At 41.5% G+C, this 14,220-nt stretch overlaps 1 long non-coding RNA gene and 1 pseudogene across 1 annotated transcript; one reads left to right on the forward strand and one right to left on the reverse strand.

The window, feature by feature from the left end:
* Positions 1 to 4,307: 4,307 nt before the first annotated feature.
* On the forward strand, positions 4,308 to 4,885 carry LOC112926013 (large ribosomal subunit protein uL6 pseudogene; annotated as a pseudogene).
* Positions 4,886 to 8,952: 4,067 nt separating this feature from the next.
* Positions 8,953 to 13,076, reverse strand: LOC140594745 (uncharacterized). The gene is made up of 2 exons (XR_011995964.1): positions 13,014 to 13,076; positions 8,953 to 9,174 (listed from the first exon to the last, which is right to left on the reverse strand). It is a non-coding gene; the product is annotated as an uncharacterized lncRNA (long non-coding RNA).
* Between the last annotated feature and the right edge of the window lie 1,144 nt (positions 13,077 to 14,220).

The following is a 14,220-nucleotide window of genomic DNA, read 5'->3' on the forward strand; positions in this document are numbered from 1 at the left end:
CCTGCTGGAGGCAAAAGGAGTAACAAAAAGAGAAGAAGGTCAAAGGCCAGAATAACCTGGCTCTAGTGTTGGTAATAACAATAGTATTGTATCTACCATTTAGTGAGCTTTTTCCATGCATTTTCTGATTTAATCCACACAACTCTGTTTTTTAAGAGGTTTTTTTTTTTTTTTTTTTTTTTTTTTGAGAGAGAGTGTGTGTGCACGCGCATGCATGAGCAGGGGGAAGGGACAGAGGGAGAGGGAGGAGCAGCCTCTCTGCTGAGCAGAGAGCCTGTCACAGGACTCAATCCCAGGACCCCAGGATCATGACCTGAGCCAAAGGCAGACGTTTAACTGACAAAGCCACCCAAGCACCCTGTACAACTTTTTACATTTGATATTTTTATTTCCATTTTACAGATGAGAATATGAACTTGGAGAGGCAAAGTAACTCCCTCATGATCATCTTCAGTGTCTGTGTGGTTAAAGTAGTATTTGGGAACCAGACAGACTGGGAGGTGTCAAATACATTTATCAGTCGTACAGTGGCCAACCATCCTAGTTTGCTCCAGACTCAGAGGTTTCCTGGAAGGCAAAACTTTCAGGGCAAACCAGGACGATGGCTCACCCTACAAGTTGTGTAACCTTAAAGAAAGTACCTCTCCCTGCCCTGGACCACATTGGAATTTGGAACAGGATGATCTCTAAAGTTTACTGGAGTGCTGTCGCCTGATTTCTCTCTCTGCATAGTGACATGGAATCATCTGTCTAATCATCGCGTCAAGGAATCTGTAGCATCACTGTCTTTACTCTTTCCCCTCTTTATGATTGAGTTCTTGCAGTGTATTCTAGAAAGCCCCTTCTGTTTCAATCTACACAGATACAAGAGAACTCATAACAACAGCTTTCCACTGAACAGGTCTGGGCGTGATAAGCCTCTATGGGCATCTGCCTTAACATTTTAAGGGATACTTCACATTTATCACATCCACTCAACTGAGCCTCTCAGCCTCTGTTGTCCTACCAAAATGAGAGTAGTAAAAATTGTATCTCACAGGGCTAGTGAGATCAAACATGTAAAAGTGTTTTTATAAACTATATAAAAATATAAAAATGTATCCATGCTACCTCTTATCAGAGAGTGGGTATGTGAATCACAAACCAATTTGCATGTAGTCCCAACCTGAATCTACCCCCACGCTCTAGTCCCACACAACACCTAACCTGTATGGGCTCTTGAAGATAGAGTTTTATATTTCAAAGGCTCTGGATCCCTTCTTATTTTAGCCATGGAGTCTAGTCATTTGCTGGCCATAACCTCCTAATTCAATAATCAAGAAACAGAAAACTTGTTCTCTATATCAAATTGGAGATGGAGACTAGGAAAATAGGATAGGAATCACTCAAACTCTGGGACGTTAGTTAAAATGTTTAGAAGAGAAAAAAGGAAACCCATCACTAGGGTGGTGCAATTGTCTAATCTCTTATATAGGCAAAATTGTCTCTATTCAGTCTAATTCAGAGGTATTTTGAGGATTAATGGGACAAGAATGTGAAGGCTCTTCCAAAACCACATAAAGGAGGCTACAAAATTAAACACTAGTCATGCCTGTAGGTGTGAATATAGATATATATATTTCAAATATATATGCAAATATATTTCATCTAGTCTGATGCTCTTATTTTACAAGTGATAATATGAGGATCTAGGAGAGTTAGTGCCTTGCACAGAGCCAAGAGCCATGATGAAAACTCAAGTCCATTGATTTCAGCCAGTGCTCATGAAACATGAGGATTCTCTTATTTTGGAATCCTCCAGAAGCAGGCTTTGAGGAAAGAATTCAAGAGCATGCAGTTTATTTGGGAGGTAGCTCCAGGGACCACTAGTAGGGCAATGGATAAAGAGATAGGGACAAGAAAGAATCAATCAAGCAAGGTCCCACTGTGGACAACTGGATATTCATCCTGTTGAGGAACACAGGGAAGCAGCATGGATCCTGTGTCTCAGTTATCCCAACTGAGAGACAAGAAGATCACAGTCTTTATCCCATCAGTCATTGGGTGACAGCTGCTGGAGGAATGTCAATTCCTTCATCACTTCTAGCATACAGGTAGAAGGGGCTCCAGTGACCACAGAGTGCCCTTAGCAAAGATTCACAGGATTTGAGATTTAGAGGTTGAGCCAGCATGCCCAGCAGTGGTATGAGCTGAGGGAACACTGGCAGGCACAGACGTCCATCTATGACTGGTGTCTTGGGGGTCCACTAGTTGAATATACCAGAGAATGCTGTGCGGACTTCTACCACTATATTCCATTGCAATGTAAAGCCTATGAAGGCAGGAATATATACTTTTTGTTCTGTTTTGTTCTTTGCTGAAACCTCAAGTTCTAAAACAGTGGTAACACATCATAGTTACTTATTAAATATTGGTTGAGTGAATGAATAACACCCCCTGACAATTGGCCAGTCTGCTTCTCCTTGAATGCTCCTCCAGTGAGGAGGCACGCGGGATGAGTTAAGGCAGCTGGATCATTTACTGAACCATCTTCTGATAGGAAGTTCTTCCTTGGGCAGCCCGGGTGGGTCAGCGGTTTAGCACTGCCTTCAGCCCAGGGCGTGATCCTGGAGACCCTGGATTGAGTCCCACATTAGGCTTCCTGTGTGGAGCCTGCTTCTGTCTCTGCCTGTGTCTCTGCCTCTCTCTCTGCGTCTCTCATGAATTAAAAAAAGAAAAAAAAAAAGGTTCTTCCTTCCCGACATTAACTTTCTATGTGCTTCCCTGTAACACTTACCTTCTGGCTCTAATTTTCTCCAGGACCAAAGAAGAATAAATCTAGCTCCCCGTTCCACTTAACAATATTTCAGATCTATTTGGATAGCTGTGTGTGCCTCGTTTCTTCAGCTGTCCACTTATTATATGGTTTTTACAAGCTTTCACTTTCCTGATAGTGGAAAGAATGTGGTGTTAGAAGCCACTGCAGCCACTTTCAAGGGGAGGAATCTTGGGTGAGCTTCTTCCTCTAAAAATATGCAGATGAGATTAATAAGAACTATATTCCAGGATTGGTGTGAAGACCAGGTAGATAAAGGCCCATGTAGATAAAGCCCTGGCCCAGTGCCTAGTACTTAGAAGCCCCCTATAAAGTTCGTTTCCAATGCCCACTGCCCAGTCAGCAGCCTCTGGTTATAGTCCAGCTTGTCAGTACACGGTTTAGGCATGACATCTGCAAATGGGCCTTCTTACACATCTGCATTAAATACAGAATACAGAGGGATTACAACATTCCTCACTCTTCAACGTTTAAAAACTAGAGTTTCTCACTCAGTTTGTGACAGGCTCAGGACTGGTAAGCAGCCCTGTTAAAGCACTCTAAGAGTGCAATAGCTTTTTAGGCAACCACATAGCAATATTATTTCCTACTGAGCTTATATGACTAGCACCCCAAGGCCCTTTCTGTGTGGAATATTCTATCATTCCTACATCTTGCATAGTTGCCTTTTTGAACCTAAGTGTAGGATTTCCTTTGTTCCCTACTGGATCTCTTTTTTTAGTGATTCCTTCTTACTACACTGCACCTGCCCTTACAACAGATAAGACTACCTTAAATCCCTACTAGGCCTTCCTTGTCTTCCAGTTCACATCATCATTTGGTGGCATGTCCTACAACGATAAGCGGAAGACAGGGGATATCAAACATCCCTCTTCCAACTTTGCTATTTTTCAGCTGCTCTTGGAAAACTTCCACATGGAGGATGCCTGGGTGGCTCAGTAGTTGTGCATCTTCCTTTGGCTAAGGTCATGATCCCTGGGTCCTAGGATCGAGTCCCACATTGGGCTCCCTGCATGGAGCCTGCTTCTCCCTTTGACTGTGTCTCTGCCTCTCTGTGTGTCTCTCGTGAATAAATAAATAAAATCTTAAAAAAAAAAAACTTTTACATGGGGAAAGAAGTGGAAGCTCTTAAACCTCTAGACCGTTATAGAGGATGTGCATTTGCCTTATCCAAACTCTTTTTTACCTCTAATTCCACAAATACAAGAGAAGTAGTAGTTTAGCAAATGGATGCAAGTAACAAGAGGAGATCCTAAAACACAAACTAGAAAATGTCAGAACCTCACTCAGCCCAGTAAAGTAACAAAATTGCTGGACTGGAGGTTGAAGAGTTATTTTCAAGTCATGACGCTGTCACCAACTAGCTATAGGACTCCAGCAAATTTTCCCAACTTCTTTAGGATTCAGTTTTCTCATCTGTAAGATGAAGAGTTGGGCTTAAAAAAAAACCTTAATAAATAAACCATAGCTCTTTGCCACAGCTCCTGCAAAAATGAAGACTATTCTCAGCAATCAGACTGTCAATATCCCAAGAGATGTGGACATCACTCTGAAGGGACCCACTGTTATCGTGAAGAGCCCCAGAGGAACCCTATGAAGGGGCTTCAATCACATTAATGTAGAGTTCAGTCTCCTTAGAAAGAAAAAGAAGAGGCTCTGAGTTGACAAATTGTGGAGAACCAGGAAAGAACTGGCTACTGTTCACACTATCTGTAGTCATGTACGGAACACGATCAACGGCGTCATACTAGGCTTCTGTCACCAGATGAGGTCTGTGTGTGCTTACTTCCCCATCAATGTTGTTTTTCAGGAGAACAGTTCTCTTGTTGAAATCCAAAATTTCTTGGGTGAAAAATCCATCTGCAGAGTTCAGATGAGGCCAGATGTTGCTTCTTCAGTATCTCAAGCCCAGAAAGACGAGTTCGTTCTTGACGGAAGTGACATGGAACATGCATCAAACTCAGCTGCTTTGATTCAGCAAGCCAGTTGAAAACAAGGATATCAGAAAACTTTTAGATGGCTAATATCTATGTTTCTGAATAAGGATCATTGCAGGAGGCTGATGAATAAGTTCTAAGTTGTCCAGCTACAGAAACAGCAAGATGATTTTTCAGACTTATTTATAATATTTTAAAGACACTATAAAAGCTGTATTGATTTGGGAAAGGATAAATAAATACATAAACTATAATGATCTGGACCAGGGGACATTATTTAGCACTGAAAAGAAATGAACTATGAAGGAGTGAAATGACCTATTGTAAGTGTATATTGTAAGTGAAAGAAGCCAACCTGAAAAGGCTACATACCATGTTTCCTACTACATGTGATCCTCTGGAAAAAGGAAAAACTATGGAGATAGTAGAAAGAGTGATTGCTGTGGGCTGGGGTGAAGGAGAGATAAACAGGTGGATCACAAAGGATTTTTAGAGCACTAAAACTATTCTTTATGGTACTAAAATGGTAGATACATGTGATTATATAGTTATCAGAATCCTTAGAATGTACAGCACCAAGAGGGAACTGTAATGCAGAAACAAAAGCAATAAAAAAAACCCACCTACTCATGTTAAATAATAACAGTACCACATATGCTTTACCATGTAATCCCCATAGGTAGGTTTCACTGTCACTGCCACCTTACAAATGAGGAAGCTGAGGCTAGAACATGAAGACCAAGGACAGGATGTGAACCTAGATCTTCTGACCACGAGCTCGAGGTCCCTCGCTTTTCATCATATTGTTTGCCTCCCAGATCTCAAATCCGATACCATTTCCTCAGAAATGAATTTGCATCTATTTAGTGTCCAGAATACAAAGAAGATTCTGTGCAAAACTGTTTCATTTGTTTTGTGCTATTTACAGCATATGCAGTGTACATGGAAGGCAGTAAAACAGAATGATTAAAAGCATGGGCTTTTGAGTCATTTCCTAGCTATGTCATGTCTGGCAAGTTAACATCTCCAAGCCTCAGATTCCTCATTTAGAAAATGGAAGTAATGACAGGACTTTCTCTCCAGAAATGTTTTAGGGATTGTGGGAGATAGAGCGTGTCAAACACTTGAGCACAGTGCTTGGCATAAACAGGACTCAAGAAGGTTCTATTACTATTATCCTTGGGTGCATTGTGCAGGCAATGAGAGGCAGTATAGTATGATTAAAAGTGTGGAGTCCCTGGGTTAAAATCCCAGCTCTGCTACCTACTAACCATTTAACTTTGGGCCAATTGCTTAGCCCCTCTATGTTTTAGTGTCCTTAATAGGGAAAAGGGGATGATCACAATAGCATTTACCTTGTAGGACTGTGGTGAGAAGACAATGAGCTAATGCATTTAAGATGCTTAGATTAGTACTTGGCACAGAAGCAGCTTGTGTACATGCTAGCTATTGAGATCACCCTTCTTTCTTTCCTTCAGCAAATCTCAAGCCCATGGTTGCAACGAATTGATTGCAAGAGCACTTCGGAATATATTCCCATTTGCTTAACACACACCAAAGGAATCAGATCTCACCATAGACTCCCCACGCCTGACTTGGGGCTACATCTCATCTGTTCTGATGAGCATGCTGCAATTGTCCCTACCACCTGCATAGACTGCCAGCATCAGGAGGCCTCTCTGAAGCAAACAGCCCACTGACAAGGGTCTAGGATGAATAGCCAAGGTTGAGAAGGCTAGCTAGAGCCAGCAGAGCCCTTTGGAGTCAGAATTACAATTTAGAGATCCTGGCCTCTTGCAGGGAGTAGAGAGGAGAGTATTCCCTGGGTGACAGTGGGATCTCTATTCAAGGCTCTGCCTGGAAAGAGTTGCCCAAAGGGTGATGTAAGGTACTATATAGAGCTTTCAGCAACTCCAAGGACCTGAATCCTGTGTTCAGCCCCTTACCTGAACACTCCACAGCTAGTCGTTTGGCTAGGCTTGCTCCCCAGTTTTGGTTCCCACCTCGAGTGCATGGATTCTGCTCTATATATGCACTCATTGCATCTGGCAATGCCCGAAAACTCATTCCTTCAGCCTCTCAGATGCTAAACATACCTTACAAACATGTGTCTTTCCATTGTCAACACAGAATGGAATGCTTGGGGCAGATGGTTTAAAGGAAGACCCAGCCAACAATTCCAATTAAAAAATAACATCCTTACTAGAGGCTAATACAAGCATTTCTTCAGACGGTTGCTGTGGTTATATGAGTGTGTGTTGCACACTCATCTTGCCCACTGGTTGAAAGTGTCTAGAACCTAGTGTCACAAACCCCTGAAGTTACCAGGGGTTAAGCAAAGCCATGTTCCTGGAATATTTTATCTGAAAGAATAAAACCTTACTTTTATATTAAGACTATGAAACGATATTTAATATAAATATGACATAATTATTGAATTAGAATTCAGAGTCTGAATGGCTTTTTTTTTTTTTTTTAGATAAAACACAAAGTCTGGTAGTAATTTTGCATTTCCAGGATGTTCATTCCCCTCCGCCGTAAGGGATGTTGCTATGGGAAAGTTTTACAAATGTTGGGCCGAAGTCCTGGTGTAAAACACAAGAGAGAAGACAGCATAAAACAGGATGGAGTGCTGGGTGTGGGGTCCAGAGACCTGTGTGTGGGCTGGGACACTGTCACCCAACTTGCTGTGTGACCTCATGGTTAAACAGGGATGTTAATCCTTGTCCCGCCTTCCTCCTGGGGCTGTTGTGAGAATCGAATGAGACACTGTGTGTGAAAAGAGCTTTCAAGCCACAGTGCTCCACAAATATAAGTTATTAGGATTCAGCTTTGTTGTTTTTGGAAAGCTTGTTTCATTTTATATATCACATGTATGCTCCACCCTGCTCCTGCCCCCACAGTCAGATCAAAATTGTTTACCTTTCTCCTTAGAGTGAGGAACCTCTGACCTGACAGAAAGAAATGAAGTCACCAGGCACTCTGGCCCCATTCTACGTCTAGGCCATTGGAGGGGCACGCTCCCTGCCAGGCTGAGCAGCCCAGCCCTCGTCACCCATACTGAGGGGAAGTTAGGCAGAGGCCAGCTGGCACCACTGTCTGAATTTCATTATGCAGGTCTCCAGACAAGCAGAAGGGAAAAGTGCAAAGGAGCGGGTCAGCGTCTGAAATGTGAGAGGGGCAGCAGTCTCTGAAGTGTATGGGAATGGAAGGAAACTTAATACAGCTCCAAAGGGGCGAGGGAACATTGCATCATGTGAAAATAATAGCAAGCGGTCAGCAGAGCTTGGGGGTTTGGGGAGGCAGGCTTGCCCACTGACCCACTTGCAAAAGGACTTTGAATCCATTCTATGCCATTCCAAAGTGAATCTGCACCAGGGCACACTAGGACATCAGCCTGGGTGCTCACAGGGACTAGAGATTGGGCTCAGGTCCTAAGTGAACAGGTTTCCTGGGAATATGGGGTGAGGGGGTGGGGGGGGCAGTATGAATCCAAACCAGAGTCCTGAAAGGGAGCCCCAGAGGTAGGAACTGGAGAGAATGGGTCAGGTAATTAACCAATTAGTCAAAACTATTATTTATTGAGCACTTCATATGTTCTAAACACATACTTCACCTAATCCTCACAATAACCCTAAAGAGTATCATCCCCATTTTTAGTACAAAAAAACTGAAGTTCAATGAGTTAAGGCACATTTCCAAGGACTCACAGCTAGTAAGCAGCAGAGCCAGAGTTTAAATCCAGATCTGTGCAACTGCAGGTTTCCTTATTTTAAATTCTCTGCTATAGCTCTCTCTAAACTGAAAGGGAAGCCATGGTTGGGGATTGAAGTGGAAATGGATTAAAATATAAGTGTGGGAATAAGAGAGAAAGATCTGGATTTCTTCCATGTTGGTGACCTGTTTTTCTTGACTAGGGGAGCATGAGTGTGGTTTCCTCTGTACATTTGTAATATAAGAATTGGCCACCTTTTCTAAGTAGGTAACTCATGGCCTGACTTCTGTGGGTCTGGGTGAGGGTGGAGCTGCAGGCACTAGTGGAAGCAAATGCAAAAGAAGCCAGCAGGGACATAGGAAAGAGGGCATGTTGGAGGGGAACAGACTTCCTGTGTCACTGATGAGATTTGCCTTTGGTACTTTTATCATTTATCTATTGCCATTAGTAGTGTTGCATAACAAACTGCCCCAACAATGAGTGGCTTAAAATCACAACCGTTTATTGTTTCTCAAAAATTTCAGGGTTAGCTGAACATCTAGGCTGATCTGAAATGGGCTCCCATGTCAGCTGGGCTTGCTCATGTGTCTGCCACTAGCTGGAAAGTCTGCTGGAAATGGCTGATCTAGGATGGCCTCAGCTGGGATGACTCAGCTCTGTTCCACAGTGTCCCATCTCCAGCAGGTGAGTTCAGTATTGTTCTCATGCTGAAGGCAGAAGAGCAAGGGAGGAGAAGAGGTGTACACGACCTGAGGCTTAGACCTGGCATATCATACCTTCTGTCCCATTCTACCAGCCAAACCAAGTCACAAGGCAGCCCAGATTCAGCAGTTAGGGAAAAAGACTCCATCTCCTAATGGCTGACAAAGTCATATTGCAAAATACTTGAAGAACTGCAGGCATTTTTTTTTTTTGCAGTCTATCTACCACAATATTCAATCTCGATCTCAAAGTAGATGAAAGCAGTGTCATTTTTCAAATATTCTGGACTATGCCCACTTCCCTGTCAAAAACCCTTACTACATGTCATTTCTTTGTCCAATCTTTATGTGTCATATTGGCACTAAATTGGGAAGGGAGTGATATAATGACTGTATAGTTGGACAAATAAAAGAATGCCTTTTTTCTAGGGGTGCTAAAATTTAGACTGCTTACCCCTTGACTTCAGTTCTATAGTTTTTATAACTAAGCAAGTTGCATTAGGAAGTATACTTACACTTTCTCGGTCAACCATCCCAGCCTATCTATATGTATATGGGAATATGGGAATGCTGTCAAATTCCAGGAAACAGAAGTTCATTTAATAAGATGAATACTACTAACACTTCACCCCACTGCTAATACTGTGCTTGCAATCTGAATTAAAGACACTAAACTCCAGCAATTTGTTTCTTACAATGTGACTGAGATCATGAACTCCCCAGAGGTATGCCTTTGAAATCCCTTATATATGAAATTATTGGCATCACATTTGACATCTATATGCCAAGAACTGACTGTTAATATACTGAAAAGACCAGACTTTGCTGGTGCTGAAGTCAAAGGAGCAACATGGTTGCCTGCTTTGACATCAGACTGCCTAGATTTCAATTTCAGCTCCATCACATATGATTTGTAACCCAGAGCAGGTTACTTAAGCTCTCTGTATCTTGGTTTCCTCAACTGTAAAATGGGGACAAAATAAGTATCGATGTCACAGGAATGACATGATTCAAATAAGATGTTGAAAACCAGGAAACAAAATCACCATCTCAAAAAGATACCTGCACCCCCATGTTCATAGCAGTATCATTTACAGCAGCCAAGATGTGGAAACAACCTAAGTGTCCACTGACAGATGAATGACTAAGAAAATGTGAATATTATTCAACTGTAAAAAAATAAAGAAATCCTGTCATTTGTGACAACATGAGTAGACCCTAAGGGCATTATGCTAAGTGAAATAAGTCAGACAGAGAAAGATAAAAACAGTATAATCTCACTTATTTGTGGAATCTAAGAAACCAAACTCATTGATACAGAAAACAGACTGGTGGTTGCCAGAAGCAGGGTGGGAACTTGATGAAATGGGTGAAGGTGGTCAGAAAGTATAAACTTCTGGGGCACCTGGGTGACTCAGTTGGTTAAGTGTCTGACTCTTTATCTCAGCTCAGGTCTTGATCTCAGGGTGGTGAGTTCAAACCTTACATTGGGCTCCACACTGGGTGTGGAGCCTACTTTTTTAAAAAACGGTATACACTTCCAGTTATAAGAAAGTCCTAGAGATGTAACATATTGCATGGGGACTGCAATTAATAATACTGTATTGTATATTTGAAAGTTGCTAAGAGAGTCTATCTTAAAAGTTCTCATCACAAGGAAAAAAAATTGTAACTATGTGAGGTGATAGATGTCAACTGAACTTATTGTGGTGATCATTTCATAATATCTAGACATAATAAATAATTATTTCATATACCTTGGATTCATACAATGCTACAGAGCCATCAAATCTCAATCAAACTGGAAAGAAAAAAATAGATGCTGAGAACCATGTCTGCAGAGAGTATCCATCACCAGAGATCTACCTATCATTATTAGCTTTGGGCCTCGCTGCCTGGAGGACCTTGAACAAGTTACTTAGTCTCCCTGGGCCTCAATATCATCAGCTGTAAAATTGGGGAAATATTACCAAACTTATAGCACTCACCTTATTGGATGCTTTAACTTTAGACCTCAGATGGTCTTTCCTGTTCCTGAGAGCCCCTTGGAACAAAGACTTATGGAAGTCTGAAGCCTTTCCAATGGCTTCTGTGAATTCCCAGGGATCTGTCCCCAAATGTACCCCCCGCTTCTAGGCATGCTGCCTCTGGTCTGCCCAATGTTGACCCCAATATGACCAGGGCCATCAAATAAGGCTACATAGATTGTGCCCTGCTCAAGGGTACCACCAAGCTAAGGGGGGCAAGGAGGTCTAAAAAACCAGCCTGTGCTCTGCTCACCTTCTTTTCCCTTCCCTTCTCCTCCTCCTCCCTCAGCTCTTCCTACTCCATCTCTCTCCCTCTTTCCCTCCTTCTCCTCTCTCTCTCCTTCTCCTTCTTCTATTTTCCCATGAGCAATTTAAGCACTTTATTTGTTCTTTATTTTTCTGCCAACACAGACTTTCTCCTTCACCTCAGGAATTTATCAGGATGTTTTTGCAAACAAAGAATGTTCATTCCCTAAGGGATGCCAATTGATATCTACTGTTAAGATAATGTACAGTTCATATTATTACACACATGTCTGTTTCCTTCCATGTCTATTAATTCTTGAAGGGCGGAAGTTGTGTTTCCATGGTTCCTATCTTAGACTTGCAGCCAATATTTAGTAAATGAAGAACTGAATTCACTTGGGGCTAATCAAGTCCAGGCTCAAGTTTTCACTCTGCCACTTATTAGATGAGGACTTCAGACAATTAGCCTCTTAGAGCCTCAGTTCCTTCATCTGTAAAAGCACTAGGACTAGCTTGAGGTAAGTGAGGCACTCAGGGCTCAAAATTTAAGGAAGCACTCACTTGTAGGCTTGACAAAATTTAAGGAGCCTGAGAATGGATGCCTCCTTAAATTTTGTACTCTGAGAAACTCACTTGCCTCACTCTAGTCCTGACCCGGCTCTATAAAATAGGGAAAATAATGCTATCCATGTCATGAGCCACTAGCATTTCTTACTAAGTTTTAGTGAAGTGTTTTAAGTGCAGTCCTTATTACCATTTCAAGCTGCTTTATATGAAATTGCTCAAGGAGAATCATTAAATGTAATAGAAGCCATTTGAAAATTAATGTTTAGAGTTATAATGATTCAGAGACCTCTAATAATTTTCAACTTAATGGAAAACAATGTAATGTTTTTTATATACCCATTTGCTGTCCTATGGGTTGGAATATGTGTGAGTATATCTTCATGTCTTACTCTGATTCATTATTACCTAGAGCTGTCATATGAGAAGCAGATTCATTATTACATTTTGGAATGTCTATCCACAGGAATTTTGAGTTAAGCTTCATATTTGACACAATTTAATCCAATGCCTACCTCTCCCATTTGGCATCATAGATGCCTCTATTTGTACTTCAGTTTCATTGCTCTGAAAGCTGAATGCCAATCAAGTTGGGTGTTTCAACATTCCTAGGTTGGACACCTGCCCTGGGTGTCCTTGGAAAAGTGTGCCTCTCTTGGCCAACTGCCATGAAAAGTCTCATCGCATGTCTCCTCTTTGGATTTCAAACAAGATCCCATTCTGACAGGTTAGACTTTTCTAAAGTTTTCTTTTTAAAAAATTCTTCCTGACATCAAATCAATGCCTTCAGAGGACATTAGGCCAAGTATAATTTCTTACATGTACCCTCTGGAGAAAAATTATGATTATTTTGAAATATATTGAACCCATCCATAAAATTATAGTAAACTTTTAAAACTGTAAATGTCTGAACTCAACTTAGTAAAATCTCCAGAAAGAAGAGTCACGTTACTCCCTCTGCGTAGAAATAAAAAACTAAGCAACGCCCCTCCCCCTATATACACATACCTGAGGCTTCCCATGGTGAAAATTTCATGTCATATAGCTCATTTGAAGTAAGATCATCCTCAAATACCCTCCAAACTGGGTGAAACTTCATCCAGCTGTTTTCACATGAGGTGATGCCAAAGAAACAGGAACTTAATCACATTTCTGTAGCCGGGGCTGATGATGGAGAGGTGAGAATGTCAGGCAGGTTGAGGGATACTGAGTAGTAGTGGACAGAACCTGGCACATAGCAAGGCTTTCATAAATGCCATTATCCGTTATGTGAAAGATGCAGAGTGCAGAAGCATCCACACCCCTGTCATTACATCTATGAGAAACAAATGAGGAAACATATATAAAGCAAAAGGGTTGCTAGAAAGTGCATGAAAACATCAACAATAGTTGTGTTTGGACAACCAGGAATTCTTTTTCTTTTTCTTTCTTTCTTTTTTTTTTTTTTTTTTTTAAGATTTATTTGAGAGAAAGAGAGTGCAGGAGGTGGGGGTTGGGGAGGGGCAGAGGGAGAAGTAGACTCCCTGCTGAGCAGGAGCTTAACCAGGGGCTGGATCCCAAGAAGCCAAGATCATGACCTGAGCTCAAGGCAGATGCTTAACCAACTGAGCCACCCAGGTACCCCTCTCTTTCTTCTTTTCGATATGTTCCATTTTTCTTTAATAAACATGTATTGGGTTTATTTTGGATTGCATGCAATGTTACTAAATTTTGAAAGATATTTTTTGAGCTGCTCTATTTTGTCTGCCCTCAGCCTTTACAAATCAAATACTCTCAGGACCTCTGAAGTGTTCTGAGAGAAAGGATGTGAGGAAGACTTCATGGGAACTGACAGGGAGCCATCCTCTGGCAATAAAGCTAATGGCTTTTTTCTTTTTGTCTTTCTTTTTCTTTTTTGTTTCCCCTTTTTCTTCTCCCTCCCTCCTTCCCTAAGTGAAGCTGAATCAATGATTTGCAGCTGTGAGAGCTGCCATTTATTTCTCTAATTATTTTTTCTACCAAAAATTCCCATTGCCAAAGCTGCCTGTGCAAACAAAAACACATAAACATTTACAAGTTTGTTGTTATTGTTTTTTAAGCAAAACAAAAATGAATTTATCCTAAAAGCAGCCAGACTGTGAGGGTCAACCTTTTTTTTTTTTTTTTTTTTTTAAGTTCTTTTTTTCACACCAGCAGATTTAGTAGCCAGAAGCTGCTGGAGTCTCTTCGCAGATTC

Source organism: Vulpes vulpes, chromosome 12, assembly GCF_048418805.1.
Source record: "Vulpes vulpes isolate BD-2025 chromosome 12, VulVul3, whole genome shotgun sequence".
In the NCBI taxonomy this organism is placed as follows: Eukaryota; Metazoa; Chordata; class Mammalia; order Carnivora; family Canidae; genus Vulpes; species Vulpes vulpes.